The sequence below is a fragment of the Myotis daubentonii genome, chromosome 20, assembly GCF_963259705.1.
Source record: "Myotis daubentonii chromosome 20, mMyoDau2.1, whole genome shotgun sequence".
Classification (NCBI taxonomy): domain Eukaryota; kingdom Metazoa; phylum Chordata; class Mammalia; order Chiroptera; family Vespertilionidae; genus Myotis; species Myotis daubentonii.
In genome coordinates, this window is record NC_081859.1 from 1,502,185 (window position 1) to 1,515,108 (window position 12,924).

The following is a 12,924-nucleotide window of genomic DNA, read 5'->3' on the forward strand; positions in this document are numbered from 1 at the left end:
ATGAGATCCAATTATGGGGAAACCAGACCAGTCCTCCTGGGCAAACAACCCACCGCGTGCCCAGCGGGGCATGTGACCACCCGGCGAGAAGCGTGGGAAAGCGCGTGTATGTCAGGACGCAGGCGGGGAGGGCCCACTCGCTCAGCGACGGAGGCCAAGGGAGGAGAATCCTTAGACAAAAAAACAAAAAAAACAAAGAAACTCATGCTGTGAAAAAACAATCATTTCACAATCGGTGCCTGCTACAGTGAGGGACTCCGGGGAAGTGTATAATATTTGGAAGATAATCAAAGGATGCTTTCATGCTTGGCTGCTCTATTTAAATTACCTGTCGTGTCAAGTTCCCGTCACAAGGAAAATGTATATAAAGAGCTCGATGGCCCTGGCCAGTGTGGCTCAGTGGATAGAGCCTCGGCCGATTCCGATACTATGAAAGTATCGCACGCGACAGCTCCTTTTTCTAACTGATGCTTTCACGGCTTATTCTAAAAAAAAAAACTTGAAAGAAAAACACACACACACACACACACACACCAAAAAACCCGGAGCTTTTCTCGCAAAACTTTCCACGTAAATTACTCATTTCGTTGAAATCTTCCATCCGTCGTGAGAGGGCGATGGCGTGCGCCTCGCCGCGTTTCAGATCTGGGAGGTGTTCTACTTCCGGGCCGAGCTAACGTGCAACCCTGGGGTATTGACTCTCCTCTAAGCAAAGCATGAAATCATGCCTTTCATCCAGGACGAAATGTGGAGGGCAGATGCGTTTCAAAGGGTTTAATTAATTATCTCCATTTCAGACCACCCAGGAGCGGGAAGTGGCGTTGGGGCTGGGTGTGTAACTATAGCTCAGAAGTAATGCGATGTCTGGTAGGCCCGACAATTTTCATAATTGAAGACCTCGACAGACAGCCTGGTGTGTGTGTGTCTGTGGCAGCCACCTACCTACCTACCTGGGCTGAGAGGCTGGAGAAGTGCTGGGGTGCCCCGTTCAGGCCTGTGTCCGTCTCGATTTTATTTTCTAGGGACAGAAAAGTTAATTTCTTAACGTGAATCGCCTGTAAGATACTTGCCTTGGTGAGAAAAAGGGCCAAGTCAGTCATGTGCATGGCCTGAAGGATATTTTGGAAGATAGGTAAGAAATAACAGAAACTGGTCCTGACTGGTGTGGCTCAGTGGATAGAGTGCCGGCCTGCGGACTGAAGGGTCCCAGGTTCGATTCCGGTCAAGGGCATGTACCTTGATTGAGGGCACATCCCCAGTAGGGGGTGTGCAGGAGGCAGCTGATCAATGTTTCACTCTCATCGATGCTTCTAACTCTCTATCTCTCTCCCTTCCTCTCTGTAAAAAATCAATAAAATATATTTAAAAAAAAAAAAAGAAATAACAGAAACTGGCCTGGCCCGGTTTGGCTCAGTGGTTCGAACATTGGCCTGTAGGGTCTCGAGTTCGACTCCTGTCAAACTTGTAACTCGGTCGTGGGTTCGATCCCTGGCCCTGGTCGGGGGGGTGCGTGTGGGGAGGCAACCCATCGGTGTGTCTCTCTCACATCCATGTTTCTCTCTCTCTCCCGCTCCTTCCACTCTGTGTGAAAATCAATAGAAAAAAATATCCTCAGGTGAGGATTAACAAAAAAAAGAAAGAAAGAAAGAAAGAAAAGAAAGAAATAACAGAAATAATGAGGAAGACCCAGGAAGTCTAAAAGAATATTCAGCAGAAGGTTCCATAAATATTTACAGTTCTCCAAATACTGTTGAAAAGCACTTCAACCTCCACGTGTCCAGACGTTGCAATGGCCCGAATACTCCATTTATACCAAAGGAGCCGGAGCTGCTCAGGTTCATCACAGGCGTTACTGAGGATCCCGAAATAATCTTACTTTGATCCAAATGTTTCTCTCCATGTAGTCACTGCCTAAACCAGCGGTTCTCAACCTGTGGGCCGCGACCCCTTTGGGGGTCGAACGACCCTTTCACAGGGGTCGCCTAAGACCATCGGAAAACACGTATATACTTACATATTGTTGTTGTGATTAATCACTATGCTTTAATGATGTTCAATTTGTAACCATGAAAATACATCCTACCTATCAGATATTTACATGACGATTCATAACAGTAGCAACATGACAGTGATGAAGTAGCCACGAAAATCATTGTATGGTTGGGGGTCCCCACCACATGAGGAACCGTATGAAAGGGTCGCGGCATGAGGAAGGTTGAGAACCGCCGGGCCCTAAACCTTTCGGCCGCTGGCTCGCCAAATGAATCAACGCCTGAACTCATTACCCGTCGTCACGCAGGCGCTGTCCCCCAGCGCAATGCTATTAGAACGGGCTCCTTTTAGCAGAACCAGCCGGCAGAACGCCGACCAAACATCTAGGAGAAACAGCGGGTTATTTCCACACTCGTCTTGGCACCAAAAGAAAGCAACAATTAGTTATGTTTTTGAGCCAAAAAGAAAAGAAAGGAAGAAATTCCAAGAGCTCGGGGAAGCCTACCAGCGTGAGCGCTGTCGATGGAAGAGAAGGAACGGAGCAGCTGGGAGGGGTGCGTGAGGTGGCGGGACTTGGATTCGGGGCTGTGGAGGGGTTCACCTGCCTTTTTATAGATTCTGTTTTGCTGGAATGTGGCTGAGGATCAGATAAAGATGGCCGTGACCTGGGAATCAGGCCTCTGGATGAGCTAGGACATGCCGTCCAGTGATAGCAAGATATGGCAGAACTTGGCCCTGGCCGGCGTGGCTCAGTGGACAGAGCGTCGGCCTGTGGACTGAAGGGTCCCGCGTTCGATTCCGGTCAAGGGCACATGCCTGGGTTGTGGGCTTGATCCCCAGTGTGGGGCATGCAGGAGGCAGTGGATCGATGATTCTCTCTCATCATGGATGTATCTATCTCTCTCTCTGCCTCCCCCTTCCTCTCTGAAATCAATAAAAAAAATTATTAAAACAAAAAACCCACACCAAACTCTAATAAGATAATCCAACACAAATCTATATAATTGCGTTCTTTCCATCCGAGGCTAACTGATAACGACGCTTCGTTTGGTGAATTTAATTCTAAGAAGTTCGAGTCTCTGTTCATAGACTCGTGCTGTCTGCATCGTCATTTTCCTGTGATTGGAAGGAAACAGATCTTGTATTTTGCCTCCCATCAACGACAGCATTGGCAATGAGGGGGATTTAAGACCATAGTAGCTCACCCTACTTTTCCCCACTTTCCACGTGAAAAATTAAAACCAAAATAGTGAGTTGTGTTTTTTTATTCTTTTTCTTCTTTCTTCTACATAAATCATATGCATCTTTGGGAAATCCTTCATGCCCCAATGTTAAGCTTTTACTTATTTGTAGGAAATATGGCCGACACACTCACGGCAAGGTAACAAACCAAGAAAAAAATCCACAGCCTCTTCAGCATAAAAATCTAACTTCGTCAAAAGGCTCGTCTCTCGCAGAGTTCAAAGGAGCAAAGACGGAGGGACCGTCTGCCTCTTCGGTTCGCGTGGCCCGACTTCCTAAGATCTGACCCCCCCCCCCACACACACACACATGTGCTCCTTATAAATTCGGAACAGTGGAGGCACTTCCTGGGCGGACACCCCTCCTTCCCCTCTGATCCCCATTTTCCCACCCAAAGCTCAGACCACCCATGACAAACACAACATGACTACCAACTGCTAATTTTCTAATGAAAACAGTTTGTATGTAAATGTGCGAAAGGCAGACATCTGCATGCAGCCTTCCCCTTCAAGCACAAGGTTGATGCCGAGTCAGGAGTCTTAGCAGCGTCCGAGGAATCGCTTGCGTGCCCAGGATTCAGACTCAGTGTGGTCCCTGTCATCGCAGTTGTACATGTTGGGAGTGAGCGACATCTTTTAAAAAATGTTTTTATTGATTTTTAGAGAGAGAGAGGAAGGGAGAGGGAGAGAGAGAGAGAAACATCCATGATGAGAGAGAACCATGGATCGGCCGCCTCCTGCACGCCCCACGCTGGGGATCGAGCCCGACACACGGGCAGGTGCCCTGACCTCCTGGTTCACGGGTCGACGCTCGACCACTGGGCCACACCGGCCGGGCGAGCGTTATTATTTTGGAAGGCGGCGTTCCGCGTGGACGACGTGGACAGGGAATCCGTGTCGTACGGATTCAAGTTCGGCAAGGCGGTCGCAGAACAGCGGCCGGGCCTGGGTTCTGCCACCAAGAAATGAAAGCAATGAAACGGACCCCGCGGGCTATTGCAATGATTCATGTGAACTCCTAGCAGGGATGCGGGAGAGCTCTAACCACTGCTCTGCTGATGTCCCCCCCCCCCCCCCCGGCTCCTGCAGGGTAACTGGGCGGGTGCAGTGAGTGGGGGGTATTCCTCGCCTCTAACCTGGGAATGAGGGACTGATGCTCTCTAACCCACGGCTCCAAATCCGACGAATGCACCAGAGAAGCTTACGACACAAGCGAATCCAATCATCTATATGTGTGTGTGTGTGTGTGTGTGTGTGTATGTATATATCTGGGTGTATATGTATATATTTGTGTGTATATGTACATATTTGTGTGTATATGTATATATGTGTGTGTTTATATGTATATATATTTGTGTGTACAGTGGGGCCTTGACTTACGAGTTTAATCCGTTCCGTGACGGAGCTCGTAACTCAGATTACTTGTATGTCAAATCAAGAAGTGAACGAGTGAGACACGTGATGCTGGGCTGATGGTGTGGCGTTCACTGTGACATTTGCTGCGCCAGCTAGCGATGGGGTATCTGAAGCTGGCTCATAACCCGAATTTTAGCTCACAACTCAAAGCAAAAAATCGGCCGAGAGACAGCTCGTATGTCAAAACACTCGTTAGTCGGGACACTCGTAAGTCAAGGCCCCACTGTATATGTTTATATGTGTATATACTGTATATGTATATGTGTGTGTATATATATGTGTATATGTGTGTGTATATATGTATATAGGTGTGTATATATAGGTGTGTATATCTGTATATCTGTGTGTATATATGTGCATGTGTGTGTGTGTGTGTGTGTGTGTGTGTGTGTGTGTAGAGAGAGAATGACTTTTGCAAAATTGTATTTCCTCTTGATCCCTGCTTCTCGAAGCCCCGGGTTTGACTCCTCGGATACGGTTGCCTTTTAACATTTTCCCGTTATACCCCCCTAACCCCCCACCCCGGCTTCTGCAACCTGCAATGGTGCCTGTGCCTCGAAAAAAAAAGTTAAATTCAGTCTCTCGTATCACGCACGGACCATTGGGTCTGCGAGTTTAGAACTGAAATCAAGCTTCTTCCGACATCAGCATTAAGGGTTGGACATTATTCATCCTTGAAAGAAAAAGAAGAAAAAAAAAAGCGCTGACTGTGAGCTTCCATAGGTGACCAAGTTCCGCGGGGGCACGAGCCCATCACTGACAGTGTGTCACCTACAGAGCTCACTGGGGGGAGAAAACACACACACACCCCTAAACCCCCAAACACGCTTCTCAGGGGAGCAAACGGGGGGATCCCGGTCGGAGCAGCAGGGCCGGGGGGCGCCAGCGAGGGGAGCGCAGCCTCGCCAAAGCCGGGCTCCCCACGCCTCTCCGGGGCGCCCGTCGCCCTGAAACCCCCCCGTCCTCCTCGCACCCGGAGAACAAATACACCCGAGGGGGCGGGCCCCGGCGCTTTCAGTTTCCACTCCCCGCCAATCGGCGAGCAGGCAGCCGGCGGGGCTGGGGCCGGCCGGCCAATGGGGAGGCCGCGTGCCCCCCCCACGTGACCGGCCGCCCCTGTCGCTCCCGGGCGCTGCTGCGATTTAGTTCCATTGAGAACTGCGGGGAGTGAGGTCCGGCCCTCGCCGGAGCCGGGGCGCCCGGGCGCGCGCGCGGGGCCGAGTTCCAGGGACTTCGGGGAGCCCCCACCCCGCCCCCGCCACCGCCTCCCTGCAGCCCGGCCCGGGTCCTGCACCTGCCCTTGCCCCTGCGGCGGGGCCCGGCCCGCAGCCCTAGCCGTCGGGGGACCAGGCACCGGGGCACCGATCAGGACCTTGTTGCAACCGTGAGTGCGCGTTCCTGTCCGTCCGTCCGATGCCAAGAGTCGGGTGCCAGCAGCTGGGAACCCGTGCGGGGTCGGAGGGCGCGCTTTTTCCACGCGTGGCGGGTGGGGTTGGGGGTGAGGGGGGAGGTGTTAGGGGGCCGACAGGGGCCTCTTCCAGGCGCGATCGTTGCGGGTTGGATGGTGCGAGGGAGGGAGGATGGACAATGAGGGCGGTCGCGGGAGACGGTGCCCGGACGCCCCCCCCCCCCCCCCCGGGCGCGGCTTTGTTCGGGAGGAAACGCGGAGGCAGGCGCGCGTGTCCCCGGCGCACCCCTTTGCGCCCTTTTTGTCTGAGCCGATCGGACCCGCTCCCCCCCCCCCCACGGCCCCCCAAACACACACACACACACACACACACACACACACACACACACAGACAGACACGAGAAAATAAAAGGGAAACTTTGCTGACTCCACGGATGGTGGCCCCGCCGGCTCCCCGGACATCTGACAGTTATTATGATGAGCGGCTCGGGGCAAAGAGTTCTTCCATTCCTCCGAACAATGGCTCCGAGCCACGGCGCTCTTTTCCTTTCTTTTCTTTAAAAAAAAAAAAAAATTAGAAACCACCACTTTGCACTTCGCCAGAACGAGGGGTGGGGGGAGGGGGCTGGACGGGCGTGTGGCTTTTGTGCGCAAAATGTGGACTCAGGTCCCCGGCAGGCGTGCAGGGCAGGGCGGGGTGGCCAGGGTGCAGACGGAGGGGGAAAGACTAGCGTTTGGCCTTCCGCGGATAAAAAAACAAAACACATTTATTTTTGTGTGTGGAAATTCCTAAAAGGGTGGGGTGAGGCGGTGGGGGGTGGGGAGGGGGCACAGGCAGCTTCTTTAGGGTAGAATGCGGGCAGAATGAAATAATTCCGGACCCCATCTTTGCAGCAGGCAGGATGCTTAGGTGAGCATCCGAGGTGCCGGCATGCTAAGATTTGTTATTATTTATTTATTTATTTTTTGCTGAGGTTTCAAGCAGAAGCGACCGACAGAGAAAGCAGGTTTTATGTGTCCTTTTTTAAAAAAAAAAAAAATTGGAAACAAATATTTTAGACATGACTGCTTCCTTTGGAGGTCCGGCCAGCCTCATCGAGCCATGCATGCACGCATGCACGGTGCCTTTCCTTCGGGAATCGCCCCAAACCTGCAAAAGTTACCCGCTCAAGTCCCCGAAAAGGAATGAAAAGGCAAACCAGCTCGCGTGTGATTTTGACGGATGACGCCGTGGAGCCACAAAAGCGCCAGCCGGCCCCGAGCGAGCGAGTTGGGAAGACAGCCTTTTCCGGGGGGCGGGGGGGGGGGGTATGTGAACTTCCCCCCAAAGATCCAAAGGGATTACCAGGCTCCAGACATCCCTCACGAGGGCTGCCCAGGTCTGCCCCGGGCAGGGCTTGGGGTCCCATGATAAACGGCCCAGACGCGGGGACCCTTTTTTGGAAAGAGGATCGGACACCCATGTTCACCGAATCTCTGTGAAACACACCATTTTTTTTTCTTTGTCTGCTTCCCCGGCATCTCCCCTCCCCCTTCCCTCCCCCCCAACCCCCCCCCCGCCGCCGCCGTCCCCCCCATCGTCCCCCACCCCTCCTCCCTGGGGTCTGGAGACACCTGAAGGCTTGGCCCTAACGATGCCCAGAGCCCCCGCCCGTCTGGCCTCCAGCCAGGCCCCCACCCCGCCAGCCAGCCCAGCCCCAGCCCCAGCCCCAGCCGGGCGCTTGCACGCGAGGCTGGCCCGGCCCACTCCCCTGCCTGCTCCCCGCCGGGGACGGGAGGCGAGTCCCGCTCAGACCGCGGAAAGATTAAAGAAAACAATATCGCCTTTCTCCTGCCCCAGACAGCCCCGGGTTAACCCCTTCGTGGCCTTGGAAACCGAGACCCCTGCTGCGCCCCAGGCAGGTCTGGGGGCGGGGAGCAGGGACCCGGGGGCCGGGGGAGGGAGGGGGGGCTGCACCCGCGGTCGGTGCCCACGCCTCGCCTCCCTGGGCAGAGGGTCTCAGCTCCACGGACCCCACCCACCCGGGACATCGGAGGACACGCCGTGGGCCCGGGGAAGGAGAGCGAACGTGCCTGCGGGGAAGTGCACGGCTGGTGAACTTGAGCTGGATACAATGTAGCAAAGTCGCGGGGCTGTGGCAACATTGTTGCAAACCTTGCAGGAGGCGGAGGGCCCTGCCCTTGCAGCGGGAGCTGTTTTCTTAAGCCTCTCTCTCTCTCTCTCTCTCTCTCTCTCTCTCTCTCTCTCTCTCTCAGAGGCAAGAAGATCATTGTGTCCCCGAGAAGCCCGGGCGGGAGGGTGAGGTCATTCATCTCCGATAAAATTTCGCCTTTGTGGGCACCGCGTGCAGGCACCTCCCCGCGCCCGTGTCTGCTGGGGGTGCGCCCCGAGGAAGTTGGCGTGTCCGTGGGGTGCCCGGACCCCACGGGGAAATGCCGCTTGATGGGTCGCTCGCTCTGTCTTTCTGGGAGATGTGTTTGCGGGGTGGGCCGTAGGGGCCTATGGGGGCCCGGGGTGTGGGGGGAGCCTGGCGGAGTTGGCGGGTTCCAGGGAGACTGGTGAATATGTAGGTGGGGCCTTCCCCGGGTGGCCCAGTCTCAAAGCCATGAATAGGATGGGGGTGACTTGGCGGGCTCTGGTTTGCCATTTTTTAATGCGTGTCACCATGAAATCATTTTATTTTATTTTTGCTGTGAGTTAGAGGAGGGGTCCTGTACAAATGATTTCAAAGCAATGCTGGTCTGGTGGGCCCTGGGTTCCATGGCCGATGGCTGGGCTAACATGGTAGGCGCTTGGGGCGGCGGGTGGATTTATTTCAAGTCTATTTTGTGGGTCTTCCACGGAACGGCTCTCTACACGCATGTTTAGATTTCTCGTACTACGTAGCTTTAAGGCCGTCGGGTTCTCTTACGAAACTCAAGTAGAACACAGTGCAATAATTTTACCCAAACGCATCGCTGTACCTGAGATATGCATGTAACTAAAGACACAGGACCCGTGTCTACAGAGCGTCCCTTCGTGACCAGTTTTGAATTTGTAACTTGGACGATTCCTCCTGAATAAGAAAGGGCTGAGTACACGGACCAGTTCCCAGGTGCCAAGGGTCTGGTACAGCATTTTCTTCGCGTTGCAGTCTGCTCTCAAGGCCCCCTTTCTTGCAAAAGGATTAATTTCGCAAGGATTTTCGGGGCCTCGGTGCATGAGGGGCACCATTTTCACTCCCACACACACATGTGAGTGAGACGGGGTTTGCCGACGGAGCGTGCAGCGGCTGTAAAACACGTGAAAAGTGTTTTGTTCCTCTTCGCTGTCAGGCTCCTATTGTTGAGAACTTAAAGAATGGGCCCGTTTTGTAGTTAGAGAGAGAGAGAGAAAAAAAACCCACCAGGCTACACAAGTTAGGTGGCATTCTGCGGGGCAGCAGGACAACGCGAAGGAATCAGGAGCTGGGAGAAATCCTTGGGCCTGAGGCAATCCTTTCGACAGAAACCGCCCGCCCCCCCCCCCCCCACGACGTGCAGTGGGGCCCCTGGCCCTCGGATGAATTATGTAATTGTTTTATCAAAGCTCAAACGTGAACGAATCCTGGGTCTTAAATTTCACCTGCTTTCCCAAATCAAAACAAGACGTTGCCCGTTGGGGGCGGGGGGGGGACGGGGAGGGGGGGGGACGTTACTAAAAAGCCGTCTTTCAAAGAAAAGGGGATAAGGCGCTCGATTGAAGCCGTTGAGCGACGTCAGGCCCATTCCGGAACAAACGGCTTCTCAGAGCCTGGCGGGGAGGAACAGTTTGCTCCAGTCCCCTGGCTCCTCCTGACACAATGGCGGGGGTTTTATTCGAAACGGCAGCACAAACACAGTCGATGTCCAAAAACAGCCAGGGAGAGCGTCTGCCCGGGCTCTGTCCGATGCCCGCGGGGCACGGACTAGAATGTTCTTAATTCGGTGACTGATTTCTCGGAAGGCTTTAGTGCAGACGGCACCCTTGCTTAGCATATGTTGATAAAATCATATATTCTTGTGCATGCGTGTAGTACATATAGTATATATATATGTAATGTGTGTGTGTGTGTGTGTATATATATATATATATATATATATATATATATATATATATATATATACATGTATGTATTTCTGAATATCATCTTATGGCCCAAAGTAATTGTTGGGATTGTATTATAACCAGAGGTTGTTTTTTTGTTTTTGGGTTTTTTTTTTTTTTTAATGGGCTTGAGTTAGAATATTAACGTATTTTAATACAATGAGATCTGGGGGAGGGGGGGCGGTGCCAGCTAGCCATGTCTACGGTACGCCAGCCAGGGCCAGGCTCAGGGATTGTGGCGAAATGAACGCTCGAAGGATGTAATTCCTGCAAACGCCTCCCGTGCACAACACGGAATCCTATCGAAAGCCGGGAGTCTCATTTGGCGACGAGGAGAAGAAAATACGCTTTCGACGGGAACCTCTCTTTCTGACCAGCTCGAGGCTGGTTTCTCAAAGTCAGCGCGCACTCCTGTTTTCTCGTTATGGGAGGGGAGGTCAGGGTGTGGTGTGTTTTTTTTTTTTTTCCAAACTCAGCCCGGAGGCGTGCGGCCTGAAGTCATTTTGCGTCCATGCCCCCCACCAGGGCAGGGACTGCAGGAACCGCCCGTCTCTGTGAGAGGAGAAGGCGGGCCCTCTTGGTGGCCTCGCGCCTCTGATCGTCCCCTTCCAAACCCACACCCGGCATTCACGTCGCTGACACTATCAACGCTGTTTTCCCAATTTTTCCCAGAGACCCCGGGGTGCTGGAGGAAGAGGGTTCTGGGCGTGGTTGAAGGTTGCACTGCCTCACACTCAGCCCGCTCAGCCAGGCTCACTGACCACAGAGAGGGAATGGACTGTGACCCTGCTGGTGTGGCTCAGTGGGTAGAGCGTCGGCCTGCGGACCAAAGGGTCCCGGGTTCCATTCCGGTCAAGGGCACGAACCTCAGTTGCAGGCTCCTCCCCAGCCTGGGCCCTGGTCGGGGCACGTGCAGGAGGCAGCCCATCGTTGTGTTTCTCTCACATCGATGTTTCTCTCTGTCTCTCCCTCTCTCTTCTACTCTCCCTAAAAATCCATAGGAAAATATCCTCACATGAGGCTACACACACACACACACACACACACACACACACACACGGGGGATGGACTGTGGATTGCACATGGGGAGGTTTCCTGCGAGGGTTTGGGGACCTGCCCCCACACACGGATTTGGGGGTGACCTGGGGCACGTCTTACGGACCCCAAGCCTGCATGCAGTTCCCCCGAGATAACTCCCAGCCCAGCTCCCACCACGCGGACACGTGTTCCTTTCTTATTTAGATGAGACGGGTCCTTTCAATCACAGCTTTCTTCCCGGCCTGCTTACACATTCCGGCGAATGAAATCAGCGCCGGCTTTTCGATTCTAATTGGCCGTGTGCAGAGGAGGGGCGGGGGGGGGGGGGAGGGTGTAGGGGGGTGTGTGGGGGGGAGAAATCAGTGAGAGCTTTGTCAGGCTGGCTGCCTCAGTTGTGTCTTTGTGTTCGTCTCCTGCCTGGCCACCCTCAAGGCGTGGAAAACGTTTCGTGTAGATTCATATGCGTGGGGCGGCCGGAGTGAGCCTCCACGCAGATGGTGCGAGTTGGCTGTTCTGCCGTCTCTAGTCTCAAGGAATCATCGTCATAAAAAGTTACGCCCTCCCACAGCCTCTCACCCCGGTAGGAAGCTGTGCCTCGGTTAAAAAAGTCCGTGAACCTGTCGGCCTCGCGCTTGAATGAAGACGAGAGCAGGATGAGCCTAAATTTGTTTTCCTTGTCACTTGACCCGATAAGTCGTCATGATTGGAAGAGGCATGTAGTTTTATTTTTAAAAATATATGTTTTAATTGATTTCAGAGAGGAAGGAATAGGGAGAGAGAGATAGAAGCATCCATGATGAGAGAGAATCATGGATCGGCCGCCTCCTGCACGCTTCACCCTGGGGATCGAGCCCGCAACCTGGGCATGTGCCCTTGACCGGGAATCGAACCTGCGACCCTTCAGTCCACAGGCCGACGCTCTATCCACTGCGCCAAACCAGCTCGGGCTGCATGTAGTTTTAGATACACCGTGAAAATAAAAAAAAAAACCAACATACCACTACCTAAAATTCTCGGTGCGTCATTTGTGTAGTCATAATAGAAACAGAAATGTTTTCATTGGGTACTTTCTTTGGGCTTAGATTCGTAAAATAAAATCAAGAGTTTCAGGCGACCGACACAGTGCAGCTGAGCAGGTTGTGTCTGCATGAACAGCGGGCACGGGGGTTTTTTTCTCTTTCTCTTTCCGACAAATTCTGGATTCAGATAATTTCCTCCATAGCGTGTTGCTGCAAAGAGTCAGAGACGTTGTCTTTTTACACATTTAATTTTAGGGCAGTTAAGAGTGTGAGAGGCAAACAAGTGAGCCTTCTGACACGACACCATTTTGATGCATAGAGATAGGAACGCGCACCAAAGCTGCCTATTTTAAAAATTACAGAGCGGAGGCAAGAAAAAAACTTCAGATAGCGTATGGGTGTCATCGAAAAACCATTGGCCTCTGATTGGCCATCCTTTGCTCCTCCTTCAGGTAATTTTCTATCTCAAGGAAATCGACTGGTTGCCAAAAATCGGGTCTCCCATCAGGCGCCCTCCCAGGGCAGATGTTTGAAAAAAATGCATCTTATGACTGAGATCAAGTAGAATTTCTTTGCATCAAAACGACGCAAAAATTGCCCGGCTGGTGTGGCTCAGTGGTTGAGTGTCGCAACCCAGGAACCAGGAGGTCACGGTTACCCATCAGGGCACTTGCCCGGGTTCCCCAGTAGGGGGCGTGCAGGAGG